Here is an 11,605-nt window from a genome sequence, read left to right as displayed (position 1 = left end):
TGCCTTGGGGGGTAAGGGGGGGTGGGAGGGGAAGCTCGAGGGCAGTGACCTGGGACCAGTGGCTTCGCGTGGCTCTTCTGGCATCTGTGGGCGTTTGTCCCTGCAGTCAGTTGACGGGGCATCTAAGAAACCTGCCTCTTGTGGACTTCTTTCAAAAAGAGTCTGTCTTTTAGACGGTCTTCTTGAGAAAAACAGCTTCTGGAGGCCTTCTTCAGAACTTGTATTCCTGGGCGCAGGGCATATAGTTCACATTTGTGCAACTTCAGCGCGTTCAGTGACGGCCTCTTTGCCTTTCAGCTTCGGAGTTGGGCACCATGCTGAGCCCGAGGAGGGGGCCGCGGGGAGCGACGACCCCGTGACCGTGACGGTGACCGGCTGCCGCTTCTCACTTGGGTCCTCTCGGTCCAGCCGGGCGGCCACCAGACACCCAGAGCCCCAGAAAACCCCCGACAGGTAAGGTCTGTTTGGTTTCTTTGCAGGGGACAGGTCTGTTCACTGTTGATTGAGGGGAGGTCGGTACATGCATCTTATTGCATCAGTAAATGCAGACAGGGGTATCTCACTAGGTGCTTCCTTTCAGGGTTTCTGCAGGGAGCCTCCACCTGCTCTGTGGCTTCCCCCCTTTCCCATCTTTGAGCTGAGGTGGGTGTGGGTGGGAGATCTCGAGAGGGTGGGTCCGGGCCCTGCAGACCCCCCTCTTTGCTGCCTGCCGTGCTGCTCACTCACTCCAGCCCCCTTGCTTTCCGTAAAGTGGGTGGTGGTCTGCTCCCAGGTTATTCTGAGATGAGCCCTCAAGAGTTGGCAGCTGGTAGTTTTAGAGCTGGGCCAGAACAGAGCCAGGGTAGAGGGCCATACTCAGACTGTTTTCCAGCCCTGTGTTTGGGGGTCTTCCTACTTTTAGCACTGCAACTGGGAGCACATACATCATGAAGGTCTAGGGCAGGTGCTGGCCCCTCCTGCCTCACTGCTTCCTGAGGTGGCCGCTCTGGGAATGGACCTTCTCCCTCATCCCAGCCGGCCGGGGGCTGGATTCTTCTGTTGCTATTCGTGGGTCTGAGATGGTAGTTAGAGAACTGAGGCTGGAATAGTCTTCCAGCAAAGGCGCCTGCGGGGGAGCCTTTGCTCCTACTGGAGAGTGTATCAGTCAGCTCGGCCGCCGTAACAAATACTACATTCTGGCTCACAATCCTGGAGGCCGGAAGTCCAAACTCCAGGTGTGGGCGGGGCTGGTTTCTTCTGAGTTCTCTATCCTGGGTGTGTGGATGGCCGTCTTCCCCCTGTGTGCTCACATGATGTGTTTCTGTGTCCTCTTCTTATAAGGACGCCAGTCATATATGGGATCAGGGCCCCTGTGAAGACCTCATTTTACCTTAATTCCGTCTTTAAAGATCCCGTCTTCAAGCACAGTCGCATTCTGAGGTCCCGGATGTTAGGGCTTTAACACGGAGCTGCTCGAGTTTACCCCCTAACAGAGGGGAACCGCAGACCACGTGGCTGACAGGGTTGGGGAATCGGGGCCCGCGGTGCTGGTGTGAAGGCTGCGGCTCTGTCCACGTCCATCTTCCCTCCCTCTCCCTTTCGCATCTCATTTCTCCACCTCTTCCTTTCTGTTGCCTACGTGCTGACCTATTACTCCCCTCGGGGTTTCCTTTACTGTCCACAGAGCAGAAAAGAAGGGTTGTTAATCCTTTGTGTTCACTGGGTTCGTTCAGCAGATGCTTCCTGAGGAGTCAGCCTTATCTTAGAGGCTGAATAACATTGTACATAACCTGTTCCAAGTTCAAAAAGTGCACGTGTGAACTTTCCGTGTTTCTCTCCAGATGGCGGTCAGGACAGTTGATTTTTTTTCCTGGGGTGTGACATTCTGAGTCAGTGAGGCTTCTCGAACTTTCTCGAACTCTCATGGCCCTCATGGTGAACAGCTTGTGCCTTCAGACAGGCTGCTTTTTGTGAAACAGGGGGCTTTACCCTCTTCTCCCGGCAGAGGTGAACAGAGGTCACAGAAGCGCTCAGTCTCCCAGGAGAATGAATTATAGTGAACACACGTGCTTCGTGGCTGATTACAGCGCCACCTCTTTGGTGTTCGAGGCCCGGAGCGCAGGTGCTGGCCACCGGGGGCTTTGTCTTGTCTCTGCGTGGACTGCATGGTGCGCAGGGAAGACCCCTGTGGCGTGGGGTCTGGGTGATGCTATCCTGCTGGCTCTCTGCTCCTTTGTGCTACTTTCCCTTCATCTGTGACCCTGAGCCCTTCCGAGTGGCCCTGAGATGCCTGGAGGGTGGGGACTGTGTGTGTTTCTGGCGAGCCTTCACAGTGTCAGAGAGACACGTCTGAAAAAGGCAAGAAACACCCCTGAGCACCCTGAGACCCCACTTCTTGGAGCACCTGACCAGCCTACACCTCCTGTCCTTCTTCTGGTCAGATGAGTCAAATGCAAAGACGTGAGCCTGTGGGTTCTGACGGCCTGGCCAGGCACCTCTTGGCATGGACATGACATTGAAATGAAGCCTCGTTTCACAGTTAATCCTGTTTGGGACTTGAAATCTAATTATCAACGCAGTTTAAGCAGTGGGGTCTGCTGGTGTGGAAGGCTTCACGCGGGGCTTCTCTCGCTGACCTCCGAGGGTGGGAGCTGCGTCTGTGGCTGCCCCGGTCCCCAGAGGGATCAACAGGTGTAGTGACTAAAGGGTGGCCCCAAAGACTGCCCTGGGGTGGGGAGTGGATTTCCAAAACTTTTTCAGCCCCAGAACCCTTCCTTGATCTGGACTCTCTCCCTGCATGAGTGTGCCCCTGTTTCTTCCCTGTGTCACCGTGACACCTCTTGTGATGGGGCTTCCCCAGGGATGAGAAAGTCTTCAACTTTTTAAAGCCAGTTTGTATTATTCTGTGGCTGCTCACTGCACCCTTAGACCTGGCCAGACAGAGTTGGGGGGCAGGGTGGGCTCCACACTCAGGCCATTGCCATTGGCCATCTGAAATGTGCATCTCCTCCAAGGCAGTGCCAGCCTCTAGGGGGCAGGGTGGAGCCCCTTTGCACCCTTGATGAGCCCCTGCAGTAAAGGGAACACATTGGACGGAAGTTAGACTCTGCTTACCTGAGCACATTAAATAATGTGTTTGAGTGAAACCATTAGATTTGTTCTCACTTCCCTGACTTTGTTTTACTCATTCTGTAAGTTCCTTGTTAGCACCCATGTGGTTGGTACCAGGTCTGACTAGGCGCTGGGGCCACCTTGGTCTGCAGACACAGAACACACCTTAGTAGCAAGGCTCCATTAAGAACTCATGTTCTGGGGGCTTCCCTGGTGGTGCAGTGGTTAAGAATCCGCCTGCCAATACCGGGGACACAGTTTCTTCCCCTGGTCTGGGAAGATCCCACATGCCACGGAGCAACTAAGCCTGCGTGCCACAACTACTGAAGCCTGCGAGCCACAGCTACTGAAGCCCGCACGCCTAGAGCCCGTGCTCCGCAACAAGAGAAGCCACCGCAGTGAGAAGCCCGCACACCGCAACGAAGCGTAGCCCCTGCTCGCCGCAACTGGCGAAAGCCGCGTGCAGCAACGCAGACCCAACGCAGCCAAAAATAAAATAAATAAAAATAAATAAATTTGTTAAAACAAAACAAAACTCATGTTCTGTTGGATCTGTGAGTTGGGTGGAACCTGGTCCCCTGGAGTGTCAGAAAGATGCTGCATCACAAAATAGGAGGGTCCAAGAGGGACCATTTGGAGGCTAATTAGAGAAGTGGTTACTGTCACCACAGGCTTGTTACACAGTGTCCGGCCAGGGCGCCCAGCGCCTGGACGTAGGTGAGCCCACCATGGGAATCACGGATCCGGGGGCGGTGAAATGGGAAGGGGGATCAGATGGCAGCAGGGTTCACAGCACGTCAAGAGGCGCTTGATTTGGGGTCATGGGGTCCGATTTCCGTTTTCCCACTCCTTGTCCCAAAGAGGCTTCTGAGTGTTTCCCTCAGGGCTGCAGCCCCCCTGGGACCCCGGCTTCGCCGTCCTCTGGCCCCATGTTTTGGTTGCTTGTTCTGTTCTCACTGGAGAACTTCTAGGGTTTGACTTGGGTCAGAGCATTGCATCTCCAAGCTTGGCATCCCTGCAGCGGCCCCGCTAAGGGCCCAGCCTCTGGTGAGCGCCCTCTCGCCATGGCCAGCAGAGGTGGTCCTGCCCCCAGCAGTGTGGACAACAGGAGGGCGCCACTCTCAGTGGCCCCATTGCCCTTGAGATGCAGTCAGAGGAGGGCTAGTTGTTGTTGCAGTTATTTTTTTTTGTTTTTATTTTTTTTTGCGGTACGCGGGCCTCTCACTGTTGTAGCCTCTCCCGTTGTGGAGCACAGGCCCCAACCGCGCAGGCTCAGCGGCCATGGCTCACGGGCCCAGCCGCTCCGCGGCACGTGGGATCTTCCTGGACCGGGGCACGAACCCGCGTCCCCTGCATCGGCAGGCGGATTCTCAACCACGGCGCCACCGGGGAAGCCCTGTTGCAGTTATTTTGACTGATTTAGCAAGGCAGGGTTTGGCCAAGGGTAGAAACCAGTTCTCTGCCCAGTCGCATTGATCAGTCATTCCTTCCCATTTACAGCATCGTTTAAGCCAAAGCATTCTCAGAATCTAACTAAATATGGAATGGCCTCTGCCGACCTCTTTTCAAGGACAGAAAATCACAGTGTACCGCACCGCTGTCCGGTCCTTGCGTCAGCTCACCATGAACAGATCTTTAAGAGACTCTCGAGCACTTTGGCGTCGTGCTTGCTTTCCTTCCTTTCTCGGCATCCTCTTGTATTTTGGCTTCTGAATCAACACGCTCCCCTGACACTTCTATTTCTGCTTCTCTGTTTCCCCTCCCTCATCTCCCCCTGTTCACTGTGTGTCTGCTATCTACACCGTACTGAGGGCACCCTCGCGTTCTTTGGAGCACACATATTGTTTTATTTCTGTCTCATTTTGGGTGTTTAACCCCTCTTGCCCTGAGCTGGTGATGTTGCCTGTGCCTCTCCACATCGCTGGGTTGAACCAGAGAGCAAGGCTCGCGAGGCGTCGCCGTGACCCTGCTCAGCCAGTGCGACCTCACACGTGGCAGGATCCCAATAAATGTCTGATTTGCTCTGTTGGGTCCAGATATGTTGGGATCTTATCTTAGCACATTATTCTCTGATGGAAAGAATCTAAAAGTCACTAAGATTGAAGGAAGAGAAATAATCAGTTTCTCCCTGCTTTGGAGTCACGGGGAGATGTAGCTCTTCAGCTTGCTTTTTTTTTTCGAGAGTGTTTGTGATTCTTGTGGAAGCATGTTTATGACAGCTGCTCTGAGGTCCTCCCAGGGCTGCGTCTCTCGACTGTCTTTTCTCATGAGTTGCAGTTATCCTTGTTCTTGGTACGACAGGTGGGTTTCACTTGTGTCCTGGGCATCCTGGGTTTGCACTGGGTGACTGGATCCTGTGTAACCTTCTTGGTGGGGAGCTTCCCTGTTGATGTGCAGACACGGGCCTTGCAGGGTGGATGTCTGCTGCCTCAGGGCCCTAGATGCCCCCTGGTGACCACACCCCTCACCACTCATGGGTGTGAGTCCAGCTCCTTAGCCCCACTGACGCCTTCCCAGAGCACTGCGCCCCTGGGCCCCCGAGAGCAGGTGCAGGTGCTCAGCCTTCTCACTGTGGGGTGGAACGCAGTTCCCACCAGACCCTGATGACCCGGAAGATGGGGGAGGGGGAAGAAATGCCAGTTGGCCCCTCCTCTCACCTCCCGTTCCCCTCCTGACGCGGGCAGGGCTGGAGGCAAAGCTGGCACTGCCCCTGCAGGGGAGCTGGGTGTCTGCTTCCTCCAGGTGGGAGGTAGAAGATCAACCCCTGCCCGGCCGGCTGGCATTAGGCAGAGGATCTGAGTATGGCCGCGGGCTTCCTCCAAGCCGGGGCGGGGAGGGGAGGGCAGTTGGCTCCTGCCTGCTTCCTGCTGAAACGGGGGTGGGTGGGAGCAGTTCTCCTCTGGCCTGCGGTTGCAGAAGTGTGGGTGTCATTGAAAAGGTTCTGGTCTGGGGCTTCCCTGGTGGCGCAGTGGTTGAGAGTCCCCCTGCCGATGCAGGGGACGCGGGTTCGTGCCCCGGTCTGGGAAGATCCCACATGCCGCGGAGCGGCTGGGCCCGCTTAGCCTGCGCGTCCGGAGCCTGTGCTCTGCAACGGGAGAGGCCACAGCAGTGAGAGGCCCGTGTACCGCAAAAAAAAAAGAAAAGAAAAGGTTCTGGTTCTGTTGGGCATCCTTTTCTAGGTTCTTTAGTGGTGGGAACAGGCTTTCTTGGAGCTTTTCTTTTTTAAAAAATATACATATAAATATAGTCTTTTTCATATTCTTTTCCATTATGGTTTTTTAAAAATAAATTTATTTATTTATTCGTTTATTTTCGGCTGCGTTGGGTCTTCGTTGCTGCGCACAGGCTTTCTCTAGTTGCGGCGAGTGGGGGCTGCTCTTCGTTGCGGTGCGGGGGCTTCTCCTTGCCGTGGCTTCTCTTGTTGTGGAGCACGGCTCTAGGCGCGCAGGCTCAGTAGTTGTGACTCACGGGCTCTAGAGCGCAGGCTCCGTAGTTGTGGCGCACGGGCTTACTTGCTCCGTGGCCTGTGGGCTCTTCCCGGACCAGGGCTCGAACCCGTGTCTCCTGCATTGGCAGGTGGATTCTTAACCACTGTGCCACCAGGGAAGCCCTCCATTATGGCTTGTTCCAGGATATTGAATAGAGTTCCCTGTACTATACCGTAGGACCTTGTTTATGCATCCTACATGTAATAGTTTGCATCTGCTAATCCCAAACTTCCAATCCTTCCTTCCCCCACCCCCTCTCCCTCTCGGCAACCACAAGTCTGTTCTCTATGTCTGTGGGGTCTGTTTCTGTTTCATGGGTAAGTTCATTTGTATCATATTTTCGATTCCACATATAAGCGATATCTTATGATATTTGTGTTTTTCTGACGTACTTCACTTAGTATGACAATCTCTAGGTCCATCCATGTTGCTGCAAATGGCATTATTTCATTCTGTTTTATGGCTGAGTAATATTCCATTGTATGTATGTGCCACATCTTCTTTATCCATTCACCTGTTGAGGGACATTTAGGTTGTTTCCATGTCTTGGCTATTGTAAATAGTGCTGCTGTGAACATCGGGGTGGATGTATCTTTTTGAATTAGAGTTTTGTCTTGGCGCTGTTGTTGTCTGAGCCTGTGAGTGGTTCCTGGCTGGAGACTCCTGCCACGTGCTGTCCTGGGGGTGATAAAGAAGCCCAGGCCCTTACCGCTGGGCTCTTCCTCGTGTCCTGAGGCCCCCCAGGCTGCCGTTCTCTCCGCCCCCTTGCAGACTTCCTCTGCTGGTAGAAGTGCTGTGTCCATCCTTTCTGGGACTGGATCTCCCGACTTTGGCTTTCAGGGTTTCCTCATCAGTATCTCTTATCCCCACACAGTAGTTGAGTTTCAGGAAGAGGGTCAGAGATGAATCTTTGGCTCCTTGGGAGGTTCAGCCGAAAGATGAAGCTGAATGTCAGAATTCTGCCAATACCCGTTGGAAGCCCAGTGTTTGTAAAGTGGGCGGTTTTTAATCTTGAGGACTCAGACTGGAAGGATTACGACTCAACCGTCATGTAACGGCTGGTAACTAACCAGGCTCCCATTTGTTTTCGAGTTGCAAGTTCATCTCTGCCATCGCTCCCCGACTCAAAACCAGAAGCTGTTTCTTGCCATTGTTTCCGTTCGTTAGAGTTGGGAGAAGATCTGACGGCCACTCAGGAAATCCTGGCGCCCTTATTTTGGTGACGACCAGTATATCTACAAGGCGAGAGCTTCTCAAGACAACTCAACTTGTCCTCTAAGATATTAAGTATTGATAAATTGCTATGAATGCTGGCTCTTGGACTATTTAAGTGTAAGGTAACAGGCATTATTTCTTGAAGCTTCGTGCCTTTAAGCAGTGACAATCAATGTCGAAGTTAAATTTGGACAAAGTGCACTACAGGCACAAAGCAGTCGGTGTGTTATTTGAGATAGGTAATAGGGATCTAAACCCAGTGTTCTCAGCTCAGGTCCAGTCTCTCTAGGACGCCCCTGATGTCACGGGACGTGGTGGAGTCATGCCTGGCCTGGTCCTCGCACTGTCCACAGATAGGGGGAGCTGCGGGCAGTAGATAGCCATGCAGAGCATGTGCTCTATGGAGAGAGGAGGTGCAGAGACCAGATGACGGTGACACGAAGGACGGCGACAGTAATAAAGTACACCGTGCACATGTGTGTCAGGGGCTCTTGCTGGTGGTTCTGCAGATTAACTCGTGGCATCTTCACAACAGCCTTTGAAGTGGGTATAAACTCTACCCATCTTATAGAGGAGGGCACCGAGGCACCAATAAACTAGATACAGCCCATCCCCACTCTTCACTGATCTCATGTTGCTAAAATTTATTTGTAACCCAAAACTGATACAATAGATGAGTTGGCATTTTCTAACATAAAGGCGGCTGATCTATTTTGTCTGGCCTCTCCGACTCCGCATCGTTATTTTGAGATGCGTCTGTGTTGTAGCAAGAACTTGTTCCTTTTTACTGCTGGGTAGTCCTTTGTGTGACTCCGTCACAGTGGCTTTATCCATCCACCTATCAGTAGACGTCTGCACTGTTTCCAGGTTTTTTGCAGTTTCGACGCAGCTGCTTTCTTCACTGCGCGGGTCTTTCTTTCTAGGCTCATAGGAATGCCCTGCCCTCCTTCCATCCTCCTGTCTGGACCTCATCTCCTCCTGCCGAAGTCTGGGGTGTCCGGTTTGGGGCATGGCTGTGGGTCTGCCGGCTAGGTCATCTGCGTTCTGGTCTGGGAGAGAGCAGGGGTAGGACTGGTCAGGAAGACGATGTCCAAGGCCAGCTGAGGCAGTGACGAGGCACCAAGACAGAGAGGTCCCCCACCTTACAGCTCTAGACGTGTGTGGACCTCCACCTCTAATTCTTGCCGAGTCTGACTGTAGTGTTAGGGGTCAAAGTGCTGTGGATGCCCTGAATCCACCCTTATTTTGTCGACTTTACTCATGTTTCAGATGGTTAGAGATGATTCCTGGGAGCATAGAGAACTTATTTTAGCTTTCTTCTCAGACAGCCCAGACTGCGGTCTGGGAGGCCCCGTCCCCATCTCAGCAGCAAGTTATCATGGGACGGGACGCAGAGGTCCGTGCAGGCAGAATCTGCGGCCTGGAGAGATCCGTCATCTCGGGTGTCTGCTGTCTTTGTCCTCCTAGGAAAGCGGCCAGCAACGTTAGACTGGGGACTCGTGGGTCTCTGTGGTATAAAAACTTAGCCCAGGGCTTCCTTGGTGGCGCAGTGGTTGAGAGCCTGCCTGCCGATGCAGGGGACACGGGTTCGTGCCCCGGTCCGGGAAGATCCCACATGCCGCGGAGCGGCTGGGCCCGTGAGCCATGGCCACTGAGCCTGCGCGTCCGGAGCCTGCGCTCTGCGACGGGAGAGGCCACAACAGTGAGAGGCCCGCGTACCACAAAAAAAAAAAAAAAAAAAAAAAAAAAACGACAAAAAACTTAGCCCTTCTGGCCTTGACAGTGGGCTTGACTTGGCTCTACATGTTGAGGAGTAGACAGACCCTAAGCCTGAGAACTACCTGTGTATTTCTGCCTGCGGTTGGTTATTTGGAATTAAGGCTAGCGTACCCTAGCCCTGCTCGATGTCTCAAGCTGTTTGTAACCTTGGAAGCTTCTGCTGAACAGGGCTGCCCGGCAGTGGAGGCTTGAAGGAGAATGGCAGTGGGAACCTTACGTGTGCACCTGCTCAGGTAGAAACGAGGAGAGATGCAGTAAGGAATCCTCCTGTTTTTGATCTTTGGTCCTTATCCAGTGATGGTAGTGCATTCAGCTTTCCAAATAGTTTGACATATGAATGGTCAGAGCCACATTTCCCAAGATGTTGTTCATGGTCACCTTTGAAGTTTTGCAGTGGGCTTTCTGCTGTGGTACCTCCTGGGGGAGCTTGGCTCTCTGGGTAGCAGAGGGGGCTCCCTTCTAGGGAGCTTCCTCATGGAGAGCTGCCACCGGGCTCCCGGGTAGTCTGCAGGCCAGACAGTCCAGCTGTTTTCCAGAAACAGATTTTCCTTTTTTTCTTCCTGCGAGTGGGGGCAGCCGGGTGGCAATATTAGTCACAAGTCCCGGGACCCACAGGCCTTTAGAGTCCATTCTTAGTTGAAAGGAGGATTGGTTTATTTCAAGTTAGAGTCTCAATTACAGGAAGATGGAGGAATGTAATAACATGCAATGAGGTTTATGATAAGTACAAACTGATAAAAGAGCTCCATTTAAAGGCATTTCATGCTTTCAGAAGTAACAGCACTGTGGTCCGAAGACGGGATGGAGCAGGGAAGAGGGAACATTCCAAAGGTGCTGTTTCTTTGCACCGTTGAGGGTTATTTGGACGAATTACTCCCCAGACACGCGAGTTGGTGTGTGAGGCCCAGAGGGTATACGATGGATTCGGGTGACTTCACCACGAGAGAATTACTTTCTTAGCTATTGCAGTTCTTAGAACCAGTGGAGGAAAATATTGCCTTGAAAATGACAGATCCTGCGAATTACGCAAACTCCAGGAGAAAAACTCCTTGTGCCTATTTTTAGTGACTCTGATGATGTGGGTGTGGCATGGCCAGAGTAGATACAAATCTTTTTCTGTTTTGAAATAAAACAATTTAAAATTCCATTTCGTAATTATACAATAAAGGATTTTGTAATCCAAAGCCAAATTTCATACAAAATAGATTAATATGTTTGTAAATATCTAGAACTTTGGAGTTTGAAGAATTTTTAGCTTCATCTAGATTTGTGGAGTGTGAACCCATTCAACCTATTTTGAGGGAGAAAACAAGAGGTTTTTCAAATATGTATTTTAATTTAGCACTACTTCCTAAAGCAGAGGTTGTGATTTTGCAGGATGTTTTTGAAAGAAATGCCACAGTAGCTTTTCCCCTTTTGCCTTGTCCATGAAAGCAGAACTGTTTGACCTCAGAGCCTGTGGCTTGGAATGGATGCCGTTGTGTTTTCCCTGGACCGGCCTCAGCCGTCGGTGCTCTATCCGCTGCCTGTGTCTACATCTCCCCAGTTGCTTCCGCTTTCCCAAGCTCAACCCGCACACCCACCAGGCAGCCTTCCCTGCACACCGCAGTCCTTATTCGTGTCCATCGCGACCTCGTGGGATGATGTACAGGTCGGTGTGTACTGTCCAGTGTCGCACCGCTGCCCGGGGCGTGCAGGGCTCAGGTGCCGGGAAGCGTGTGATGTCAGGTGTGTCCCCATCTCCCTGTGAGGCCACGCCTGTGCCCGGGTGTCAGTCCTGCCGAGTGAGTCTGGGCAGGGGTCTGGGCAGGCTTCCTGGACCCCTCGGGTGTCCCCTCCTGGTTGTGCACCGCCCCCCCGTCCCCCAGACTCTGTGCTACTCTAGGCAGCCTCACCTGCCACCCACCCACCTGCCTACCTGGGACTTCATTAATTACCCAGCTCCCCGGGACCTCCAAGGATGGTGAGGGCGATGTGTTTGTTATTAATGGGGGTCTGCTTCTGCCCTGCCCCCCTCCCCCCTCCCCCCCAGG

The 11,605-nt window shown here is 52.9% G+C and overlaps 1 protein-coding gene across 1 annotated transcript in view; it reads left to right on the top strand.

The window, feature by feature from the left end:
* Nucleotides 1–11,605, top strand: part of GRB10 (growth factor receptor bound protein 10) — a 194,245-nt gene that overhangs the window by 34,199 nt on the left and 148,441 nt on the right. The window contains exon 2 of the mRNA XM_024764363.1: nucleotides 298–453. The gene's annotated coding sequence lies outside the window, so the exon portion shown is untranslated. The remainder of the gene's footprint in view (nucleotides 1–297; nucleotides 454–11,605) is intronic.

This window comes from Neophocaena asiaeorientalis, unplaced genomic scaffold (genome assembly GCF_003031525.2).
Source record: "Neophocaena asiaeorientalis asiaeorientalis breed wild unplaced genomic scaffold, Neophocaena_asiaeorientalis_V1.1 scaffold191, whole genome shotgun sequence".
In the NCBI taxonomy this organism is placed as follows: domain Eukaryota; kingdom Metazoa; phylum Chordata; class Mammalia; order Artiodactyla; family Phocoenidae; genus Neophocaena; species Neophocaena asiaeorientalis.
Note: the sequence above shows the minus strand (reverse complement) of the source record. Positions and strands in the feature narration are given on the sequence as shown.